Source organism: Triticum aestivum, chromosome 2B (assembly GCF_018294505.1).
Source record: "Triticum aestivum cultivar Chinese Spring chromosome 2B, IWGSC CS RefSeq v2.1, whole genome shotgun sequence".
Lineage (NCBI taxonomy): Eukaryota > Viridiplantae > Streptophyta > Magnoliopsida > Poales > Poaceae > Triticum > Triticum aestivum.
In genome coordinates this window covers 224,146,724-224,158,452 of record NC_057798.1, presented here as the reverse complement: position 1 = coordinate 224,158,452, position 11,729 = coordinate 224,146,724, and positions in this window count along the sequence as shown.

The window sequence follows — 11,729 nt, the reverse complement described above, 5'->3', positions numbered from 1 at the left end:
AATGCACAAGCAACATGATGCAATACATGGCATGATATGCGAGATGTGATATGCAATGCTTATGCGTGCTCCGGAAGGAAAATGATGAACAAGGCATAAAATTGGCAAACCAAATATTCCTCTGGAGAGATGAGATGATTTCGGTTGAAATCGATATAAAGATCACCGGAATCGGGTGCACGGTTTGCAAATGGCAAGCAAAACAAGAATGACACAAATCTGCGGTTAACAGCATGATAGCACTTAGAATACATCAAGAAACTATGCTACAGCACCCCAACATATCAACAAAGCACATGGCAGTGATCTACAAGAGATGCTTGACAAAATATGAACACTGAGCTATGGCTAATTCACACACTAACAGGTTCAAACAAGCATGGAAAAAGTGCAAAAGATATCAGCTTCACAGAATTAGTGAAAATTACTGAACATGGCAGAATCAGCATCAGGAAGCAATCTTCAGAGCAAGAAAATAACATGCTACAGGAACTTATCATAAAAACTTAAGGCATGGCATGATACTACTAAACGCATAGAACAAAAGTCCCTTACTGACCATGAGCCAAAAAGGATAAGAAGATATGATTACACCCATGTAAACATAGCAAGTTTCGTTAACAGATTCAGGAAACAGAGCATGGCATTAACAGCATTACGAAGGCATCTTTGCGAGCTCGATTCACTCACCACAAGTCATTGCATGACAAGATAAGAATATCACCAGCAATAAGACATGTTTATGAAACTAAAAATGGCAAGAACAAGTTTATAGCATGCAAGGATCAACTACAACAACCTTGGCAAAATTGAATAACATGTAAACAATCTGCCAGGAAACATTTTATAGCAAAAGTAGAGCAAGAAAATGACATGCTAGACTACTCCATAATTGCAAACAGGGGCATGAATGGATAGATCATAACAATATGTCCAAAACATCCTTACTGAAGTATCTCAAAATATGCATGGATCTCTCTGTAGCATCAAGTTTGCATGGCATAAAAATAACAGCAGAATAGGGACTGAAATCAGCAACATCACGAAGCCTAGTTTGCATGCTTTTTCTAGTCACCACATTGATCACAAAAATACATGCCATACACCCCTGTAAAGATGGCATGGCATAGTACTAAACACATATAGAGCTCATGCCCATAAGATGCACACAATAAATGCAGCAAAAATGACAAATGCCCACAAACTGTTAAGAATCAGAAACTAACATTATATAGCACTTTTGAATCAGAGATTTGGGCATCGAGATGACCTCAAATGAACATGGCCCAATGTAACAAAATGAAGATCACAGCCTGATGAACATTTCGACATATCGTGCGCATGAAACGGAGCTACGGATGCAGAGTTATGATGCGATGAACAGGGCTAAACAATGTGGCAGAAAAAAATGACAGGATTTCGGGGTCAACCTCTATCCAGATCTGGATCGGGCGTGCGTGGACCGAGGTTCACCGGAGCAACCGCCGAGTTGGAGAGGAGGAGGCCGGATGAGGACGGAGGAGGACGGGGACGGCCGGATCTGGGCGCTCATCGCCGGATCCGGCTCCCCTGGTGGTGGAGGCGGGGCCAGCCGGCGCGGAAGGGCGGTGGCGACGACCGAGTGACGGCCGGGCGGCGCGGCGGCGAGGCGGGGTGGCGGCGCACGCGCGGGGCCGGGCGGGCGGCGGCGCGGAGGCGCTCGGGCGCGGAGAGCGGGGCGACGGGCCGTGGGGGCCGGCTGCGGGCTCGGCGGGCCGGGACGGCGCGCGGTGGCCGGGTGCCACGTGTCGTGCCCTGGTTCGCCAGGCGGCGGCGGCGGCGCGGGATTCGTCCTGCGCGGACCGGACGTGTCCGGCGCGCGGAGGGAGCGGGGCTAGGGTTTCAGGATCCGGAAATTCGGAGGGGAGGACATATTTATAGGTAGAGGGAGCTAGGAGACTCCAAATGGGGTGTAGTTTTCGCCCACACGATCGTGATCCGATGACGGAGAGCATGAAAGTGACTTAGATGGGTTATTGGGCTGTTTTTAAGGGGTGTTGGGCTGCAACCCAAAAGAGCCCTTTGTAGATACCCGGTTAACCGTTGGAGTATCAAACGACCTCCAAATGGAACAGAACTTGACAGGTGGTCTACCGGTGGTGTACCAAGGCCACTTGGAAAGCCTCAGTCCATTCCGAGAACGTTTAACACCCACTCAAGAAGAGACACAAGAGGGGTGCGCCGGTGCATGTGGGAGTGTCGGATTGCAAAACGGACAATGGGGAAAATGCTCGGATGCATGAGACGAACACGTATGCAAATGAGATGCACATCATGACATGATATGAAATGCATGACATGAACAAAATGCAAGAAGAAAGACAAAACCCAACCACGGAGGGAATACCATAGCACAGAGCCGAAAATGGCAAGAGTTGGAGTTACAAATATGGAAAGTTACATCTGGGGTGTTACAACACTCCACCACTACAATAGGATCTCGTCCCGAGATCTAGGACTGAAAGAACTCTGGATATTCGGATCGGAGGTGATCCTCGCGCTCCCAGGTGGCTTCTCGGTCGGAATGGTGTGACCACTTCACTTTCAGGAATTTGATTGACTTGTTGCGAGTCTTGCGCTCAGTTTCTTCAAGAATAGCAATGGGGTGCTCATGATAAGAGATATCTTCTTGGAGGTCAATTTCTTCGAAGTTGATAGTGCGCTCAGGAGTCTTGAAGCACTTGCGAATCTGTGACACATGAAACACATCGTGCACGTTTGCAAAGTTGGACGGAAGCTCAAGTTGATAGGCGAGGTCGCCTCTTTTTCCAATGATCTTGAAAAGTACCCATGTATCTAGGGGCAAGCTTCCCTTTGATACCGAAGCGACGAGTGCCTTTCATTGGAGAGATGCGGAGGTAGACATGGTCTCCGATTTCAAAAGCCACATCATGGTGCTTGTCATCATAATAGCTCTTCTGGCGCGATTGCGCGGCTTTGAGATTCTCACGAATGACTTTGCACATTTCTTCGGCTTCTGTGATCAAGTCGTTGCCAAGAAGTTGGCGTTCACCTGTCTTGGACCAATTGAGAGGAGTGCGGCACTTTCTGCCATAAAGAATTTCAAATGGGGCCTTGCCCGAACTCGCTTGGAAGTTGTTGTTGTGGGAGAACTCGGCATATGGAAGACAATCTTCCCACTTCATACCGAAGGAAATGACACAAGCCCTAAGCATATCTTCAAGGATTTGTTTGACTCACTCGACTTGGCCACTTGTTTGAGGATGGAAAGCTGTGCTGAAACGAATGTTGGTGCCCATGGCCTTCTGAATGGAGTCCCAGAACTTAGAGGTGAAAATGCTTCCACGGTCTGAAGAGATCAATTGTGGAATGCCGTGCAAGGAGACAATTCTGGAGGTGTATAACTCTGCCAGCTGAGCTGCTGTGATGGATTCTTTGATACGAAGGAAATGAGCCACTTTAGTAAGCTTGTCAATGACAACAAAGATAGCATCATTTCCACGCTTGGACTTAGGAAATCCAGCCACGAAGTCCATCTCAATATGATCAAACTTCCATTCCGGAATAGCAAGAGGTTGGAGGAGACCAGCTGGTCGTTGGTGTTCTGCTTTCACCCTTCTGCAGACATCACATTCATTCACGAATTGAGCAATTTCTCGCTTCATTCGAGTCCACCAATACGACTCCTTGAGGTCATGGTACATCTTTGTACTTCCAGGATGAATGGATAGAAGGGAATTGTGTGCCTCGTTCATAATGACTTTTCTTAGATCACCTTTAGGAACCACAATTCGATCCTCGAAGAAAAGAGTATCTTTGTCATCAATGTGGAAGCACTTGTACTTGGAAATGCCCTTGTCGGTACCACGTTTCACCTTTTTCACCATGGTATCCAGGAGTTGTGCCTCACGAATTTGATCTTCCAAAGTAGGAGAGACTATGAGTGAGGGAGTCCTGGACTAGGGGGTGTCCGGACAGCCGGACTATCATCGTCCGCCGGACTCCAAGACTACGAAGATACAAGATTGAAGACTCCGTCCCGTGTCCGGATGGGACTTTCCTTGGCGTGGAAGGCAAGCTTGGCGATACGGATATGTAGATCTCCTACCATTGTAACCGACTCTGTGTAACCCTAGCCTTCTCCGGTGTCTATATAAACCGGAGGGCTTTAGTCCGTAGGACATAACATACATTACAACAATCATACCATAGGCTAGCTTTAGGGTTTAGCCTCCTTGATCTCGTGGTAGATCCACTCTTGTACTACCCATATCATCAATATTAATCAAGCAGGACGTAGGGTTTTACCTCCATCAAGAGGGCCCGAACCTGGGTAAAACATCGTGTCCCTTGTCTCCTGTTACCATCCGCCTAGACGCACAGTTCGGGACCCCCTACCCGAGATCCGCCGGTTTTGACACCGACATTGGTGCTTTCATTGAGAGTTCCTCTGTGTCGTCACCGATAGGCTCGATGGCTTCTTCAATCAACAACGCTGTCTAGGGTGAGACTTTTCTCCCCGGACAGATCTTCGTATTCGGCGGCTTCGCACTGCGGGCTAATTCACTTGGCCATCTGGAGCAGATCGAAAGCTACGCCCCTGGCCGTCAGGTCAGGTTCGGAAGCCTAAACTTCACGGCCGACATCCGCGGGGACTCGATCTTCGACGGGCTCGAGCCACAGCCAAGCATGCCGCACTGTTACGAGGGGCATGATCTAGCTCTGCCGCCGAACAGCGCCTTGGTGGCCGCACAAGAATCGCTCCGGTCCTTAGTCCGGAGCCGATCGCCCAGATCGAGGACTGGTGGCTGGACACCGCCTCGGGGGCTTCAACTTCCACGGCGATGGAGCCGAACACTAACCTTGTCCCTCGCGAAGCTCGTGACTCCGAGGCGCCGGACTCCTTGCCGGACTCCGGACCTCCCATGCCCCTGCCAATCAAATCTGATTGGGCGCCGGTTATAGAATTCACCACCGCGGACATCTTCCAACACTTGCTCTTTGGCGACATCCTAAATTCGCTAAAGCATCTCTCGCTATCCGGAGAGTCTTGGACGGATTATGGCCAGGATGGTTGGGATACGGATGACGAAGAAATTCAGAGCCCACCCACCACCCACTTTGTAGCCAATGTCGACGATCTAACTGACATGCTAGACTACGACTCCGAAGACATCGACGGTATGGACGACGATGCCGGAGATGAACAAGAACCAGCGCCTACAGGGCACGGGAAGACCACCTCGTCACACGACGTATACATGGTGGATACCCCAAAAGGAAGCGATAACGAGGACCAACGGGGCGCGGCAGAAGATAATCCCGCCGACAAACAACCAAAACGGCGACGCAGACGCCGCCCTAAATCCCGCCTCGACAACAACAGTGCTCCTAATGACCCAGCAATACAGCAGGGCAAAACAGTGGACGACGAACACGCCGACAAGCAACCGTCCGAACAGGACGAGTCAGATAATCAGTCCAGGCCCGACAAAAACAACAGTCCAGACGACCTCACGCCGGACACTCCGCCGGAGAATAAAAACCTTTGGAAAAGACTCGTCGCCACCGCAAGAAGTTTGAAAAAGGAAAAACGGAAGCTCAAAACAGCGGAAGATACACTCAGAATGAGGTGGAGCAAAGTGCTCAAAACCGCAGACAAATACGGCAATGGCCATCAATCAAAGAGCTACCCAAAGCGCAAGCTGTTGCCAGAATTTAACGAGTAGGCCATAGAGCCCCCACAGTCAAAAAACAAAGAGGCTGCCTGGTTGGATAGACGGCCAGATGATAGGCCAAAATCTGAAAGCGGCGCCGCACATAAACCGACTAATGACCCTGGAAAGACAGATGGCCCAGCCAGGTCCATTTACGGGCCAAAGAAGAGGGCCCCAGGAAGCAATGCAACACGCCAAGTGTCCGAAGACAGCGGTACACCCAAATACAGGGGCGCCGCACACCCACTATGTTTTACAAACGAGGTGCTGGATCATGAATTCCCAGCAGGATTTAAACCCATAAACATAGAGGCCTACGACGGAACAACAAACCCTGGAGTCTGGATAGAAGATTATATACTACACATACACATGGCCAGAGGAGATGATCTCCACGCCATAAAATACCTCCCCCTCAAGATCAAAGGGCCAGCCCGTCATTGGCTCAAAAGCCTCCCAGAAAACACTATTGGAAGTTGGGAAGAGCTCGAGGACGCGTTTAGAGCAAACTTTCAAGGAACTTATGTCCGCCCTCCGGATGCAGATGATCTAAGTCATATAACTCAACAGCCCGGAGAGTCAGCGCGCAAATTCTGGAACAGGTTCCTCACCAAAAAGAACCAAATAGTCGACTGTCCGGACGCTGAAGCCTTAGCAGCTTTTAAACACAACGTCCGAGACGAATGGCTCGCCAGACACCTCGGCCAAGAGAAGCCGAGGACAATGTCCGCGCTAACAAGCCTCATGACCCGCTTTTGTGCGGGAGAGGATAGCTGGCTAGCAAGATGTAGCACCAGCGACCCAAGTACATCCGAGATCAGAGATGGAAACGGAAAATCACGGCGCAGAAAAGACCAGCGCCGGAATAAAGAGAAAAGCCCAAAGAGCACGGCGGTCAACGCCGGATTCAAAAGCTCGGGGCCAAACAATAAAACACCGCCTCTTAAGGATAACAGCGATGAGCTATCCAACTTAAACAAGATTTTGGGTCGGATATGTCAAATCCACAGTACCCCCGGAAGGCCTGCAAACCACACCCACCGAGATTGTTGGGTTTTCAAACAGTCCGGCCGATTAAACGCCGAACACAAGGGGCTCGACGCATCAAGCGAAGATGATGATAAACCCCACCAGCAGAGCACCGGAAAACAAAAGACTTTCCCACAAGAGGTCAAAGCAGTAAATTCACTTCATGTGATAATACGGAAAAACAGTGCGGCACCCGTTAAAATGGGTCTCGCACGGTCCAACCCAGCGGAACATAGAGATTGGACATCAAAACCAATCACTTTCGACCACCTGGATTATTCCAGAAGCGTTCGAAATGCAGGATGGACTGCCCTGATATTGGATCCTATAATCGACGGACTGCAATTTACACAAGTCCTGATGGACGGAGGCAGTGACTTAAACCTGCTGTATCCAAACACAATCCGCAAGTTGGGGATAGACCTTACTAAAATTCGACACAGCCGCACTTCCTTTAAAGGAGTGACGCCAGGCCCTTACGCCAAGTGCACAGGCTCCTTATTACTAGAAGTTGTGTTCGGATCACCGAACAACTTCCGACGCGAAAAACTAATCTTTCATATCGTCCCATTTAAAAGTAGCTATCAAGCACTCTTGGGACGAGAAGCTTTTGTCCGCTTCAACGCCATACCACATTACGCGTCTCTTACACTTAAGATGCCCGGTCCACGTGGCATCATTTCAGTGCGAGGGTCATTTAAAGACCCCGGACACGGTCAGACGAGTCCGGCATAAATAAGCTAGGGGCTCCCTAGCCGCACATCCCTTCACAAGGGGCTGCGCGCACAAGCAACAGCGAGCTCATACAGACTCCGCTTTACTTATTTATATTTCTTCCTTCGTATATATTTTTCGCACAAATTCCTTCCAAACTAAGTTCCTCTCTTTTTACAGATGAACAACACGCACACCCGTCCAGGATAACGGCACAACGGAGACACATGCGCAGACATGCAGTAGGGACCCGTCGCAAGGATTCTTTTCAGATTAAGACCCTGCGTAAACCTTTTTTACTGTCTCTTGTTGTCATAATCCCTTGGTTTCTCATTATAACCAAAGTGGAGCCTGACGTTTTGGCATCGGCCGCGTCAGAGGACCATGCCCGTACCTGGACACTAAGGGCTTAGGGCACTGTTCTGCCCATTATTATAAAGACCGAACACCTTAGGGAGTGTTCGGCGTCTTGAGTTAGGCCTTATATGCATCAGCTCCGAATCATGTCTTTGGTCAAATGTTGGGTTTGCCGGGCTCCTGTGTTTTGCTGCCTTACGTTCCGTATCATCGGCTAACGCGGCACCAGGAGAACTACTGCGATTGTGCCCCAGTTCGGCTGGGCGAGCACCTCAGTAGAGAAAGCCGAAAACTGACTGTCATGATACAGCGAGAGACTGGTCAACCACTCGATCGACTACCGGAATGTTTAGAATTCCCCGCTTTGACGAAGGACCGTTTCCCGGTCAGGCACACACGCGCCCCGAATCCGGAGAAGCGCGGTGCCCCCAGGGGCTATATCGTAGCCCCACCCTCGAACTCCAATGGCTAAGTGAAAGTGATAAAGCATCATAGTCTGGATTGCCTCGTTTGCTACGCTACCACCTCCTTAACAGGACCGAGACGTTGGATTAAGTGTGAAAACGTGCTATTTTTTGCAAACACCCCCGCACCTTGTGCGTGGGGGCTGAAGCCGAAGACTGCCATCTTTCAGGTTATACAAATGTATACATAAACGGCCGCATAGGAGATATTTTAATACTTGGAACGCACAAGTATAAAAAGCGGTTACATCATAATCATTGTTTTACAAGATAAAACGTTCATTTGAACGTGACATTTTTCGAGCACTGCGACTCTATTACACGAGCGCCACGCATAACTTCCCCAAAATAGTGCTCGGCGGGTAACCGGCTTTCGTCCGAACCCTGGGCTGCAATAGCGGTGGCATCCATCTCTGTCCAATGTGTCTTCACACGGGCAAGGGCCATCCCGCGCCTTCTATGCAGGCCGACCGCTTCATCTCCTTGATATGCGGCACCGCTCCAAGAAATTGCTGCAATAAGCCAAAATAGCTCGTCGCCTTGGGCCTCTCTGGCCAGACATGAGCCACGATATCAGTCATGGCAAGTCCGGACAACCTGTTTCAGCTCAGCCCATTCGGCCAACCGATCGGTCAACGGAAGTGAACGATCCGGACTATGGAATTGAGACCAAAATAGCTCTTCCGTCTTGTGATCCTCCTGACTCCGGAAGTGCACAACGGCATCCGCCGCACTTGCCGCTAAGTCCATATATGGATCCTCCGGACCCCACAGCTGGCCAAGTTGGGCATACTTTGGATCCGTAAACCGGCGACGCAGCAGAAAAGGCCTGCCAGCCACAATATCTCCGGCTTGGCGCAGCTCCTCCTTCATAGCCCGCATTGCAGAACGGGCATCCTTGGCCTCGGCGGTGGCCTTCCCCAGGTCTTCTCGCTACGACAGGCGCTCCTTTTCAAGAGCCTCATTGCGGTCGGTAGCATCCTTCAATTTCACGGCCAATTCGGCCATCTTTTCCCTGCTTAGGCAGTGTGCAGCCTTTTCGGCTTTCAACTCCTCGGCCGCCCTCGAGGCAGCTGCATCACTCCTTCGGGCTTGCTCCTTAGCTTGAGCAAGCTCGGCCCGAAGGCTCTCCACAGCAGCAGCACCGTCTGTATCACAGCATATATATTGTCAGAGGCGGGCTTTGGCTCCCTTAAATAAGTGACTGCGGAGAATTCATTTACCTTGCGACTCGTCAAGTCGCCGGTTGACAAGCGCGATGTCCGCATCCGCCACATCAAGTTGCCGCATTAACTCGACAACTCCACTAGTCCGGCTGGCCCTCGGACTATCCGCCACCTGCATAGGAAGGGCGACATTCAATACCTGCGATTTTGATCCTCGGCACGCTGTCGCTTTCGACAACCTACTGAGTCTCAGGAGCTACTATCTATACAGGGCGCACTTCTATGTGCAAAACTGTCAAAAAGGTGCGTCGTTCTTGCGTACCTCAAATCCCGCCAGCAAACTCCTGACGGCATTATGCAATCCGCTTTCGGAGGACGAAATCCTTCCAATCACCATACTCATCAAAGCACGGTGATCTTCTGAGATGGACGCCCTCTCAAGCAGATTCTTCAGCTCCCCCGGCCGGACACTAGTCGGCGCCGGACTCTCCGGCTCCACCGGGCTCTGGGATAACCTCCGTGACGATACTTCAGGCTCGTCTGCCCTGTCCGACGGCGCAGCAGACGGAGGCGTTTCGCTCTCCATCATCTCCGGACGAAGATCCCCCGAAGATGAACTCATCTGAGAAGTCCGCAGATCCGAACTGTAAGGCAAAAATTACGGTTATCCACAGAAGCACAAATAGGGGTATTTTCTTATTAATGAACTCCCCTTTTCCTACTCACGGCTCGCTGGAGGGCTGATCCTTTAGAGACGATTGTACGTCCGGGTTCTCCCCGAACGCAGGACCCTCCGGTGAAGATTTCTTCCCCCGCTTAGGGGCTTTGGCCTCCGGGTCTTCGGAGGCGGTCCTCTTCTCCCCCTGGAAGGAGGGATTTTCGATCCCCCCCTCTTCAGGCGCCCCCTTGGGCGAGGTAATAGCTCTTCTATTTTCCCCATCGCCCCCTTCTACGGGCGCGACCTCCAACATTCTGACCAGCACGGGCTCCGGTGCGGTCTCTGGGAGGGGGGCCGGACACCTTATCGCTTCGATCGCGCTACCCACTCCTGATGAAGAATAATGGGTTAGGAGGCGAATTTTAGAAAAGCAAATAAACAGAACGTCCGGACTCTGAGCTACTTACCTGAGTATCCGGGCGATTGCAGCTTAGGCCTGCGTCCTCGGTCAATTCCGGACACGCCACCTGCGGTCCGAAGAACAACTTGTACATCTCCACGGGTGTCATACCCATGAAGTGTTGGAGAATTCGTGGTCCCTCCGGATTGAACTCCCATAACCGGAGAGGACGGCGTTTGCAGGGCAGAAGACGCCTGATTAGCATGACCTGCATCACCACAACCAGATTGATCTCCCTCGCTTGGAGGTCTCGAATCCGGCCCTGCAATAAGGGCACGTCTTCGGACGGCCCCCAATTGAGCCCTTGGTTGACCCACGACATCAACCGGCGTGGAGGTCCCGGGCGGAATGAAGGCGGCGGCTTTTGCTTGCTGCCCTTCGGAGCGGTGATATAGAACCACTCCTGCTGCCACAAGCCGAGCTCCTCTTGGAAGGAGCCCTCGGGCCACGGGGCATCGGCCCTCCTGCTTATGGCCGCCCCGCCGCACTCCGCTTGACGCCCCCCGATCATCTTCGGCTCCACATTGAAGGTCTTCAGCCACAGGCCGAAGTGGGGGGTGACGCGGAGGAAGGCTTCGCAGACGATAATGAATGCGGAGATATGGAGGATGGACTCCGGAGCCAAGTCGTGAAAATCCAGCCCGTAGTAGAACATGAGCCCTCTCACGAAGGGGTCCGTCGAGAAGCCTAAACCCCGACGGAGGTGGGATACGAAGACGACGTACTCACCGGGCTCGGGAGTGGGTACGGCCTGCCCTTGGGCGGGCAACCTGTGCGAAATCTCGTAAGACAGGTACTTGGCCTCACGCAGCTTTAGCACGTCCTCCTCCGTGACGGAGGAGGGCATCCACCGACCCTGAAGGTCGGAGCCGGACATTGTTGAAGGTCCGAAGCGCTCGAATCTGGGGCTCTGGGTGTTGGAACTTGGAGCAAGGAGAGGATTCGATGGAAGATTGAAGAAAAGAAACGAGCCTTGGTCCTCTTATAAAGGGGGAAAATACCAAGAGCCGTCTCCGTGACCGTTCGGGATTCACCTTCGATAGAGGAGGCGTGGCGAGGGGCACGGTTGGGTTACCCACGCTCGTATTGATGAGAATCCCGAAATAAGGGGAACACGATCTCTGCTTCGACAAGACATGCCAAGGAAACCGCTTCGCTAAACGT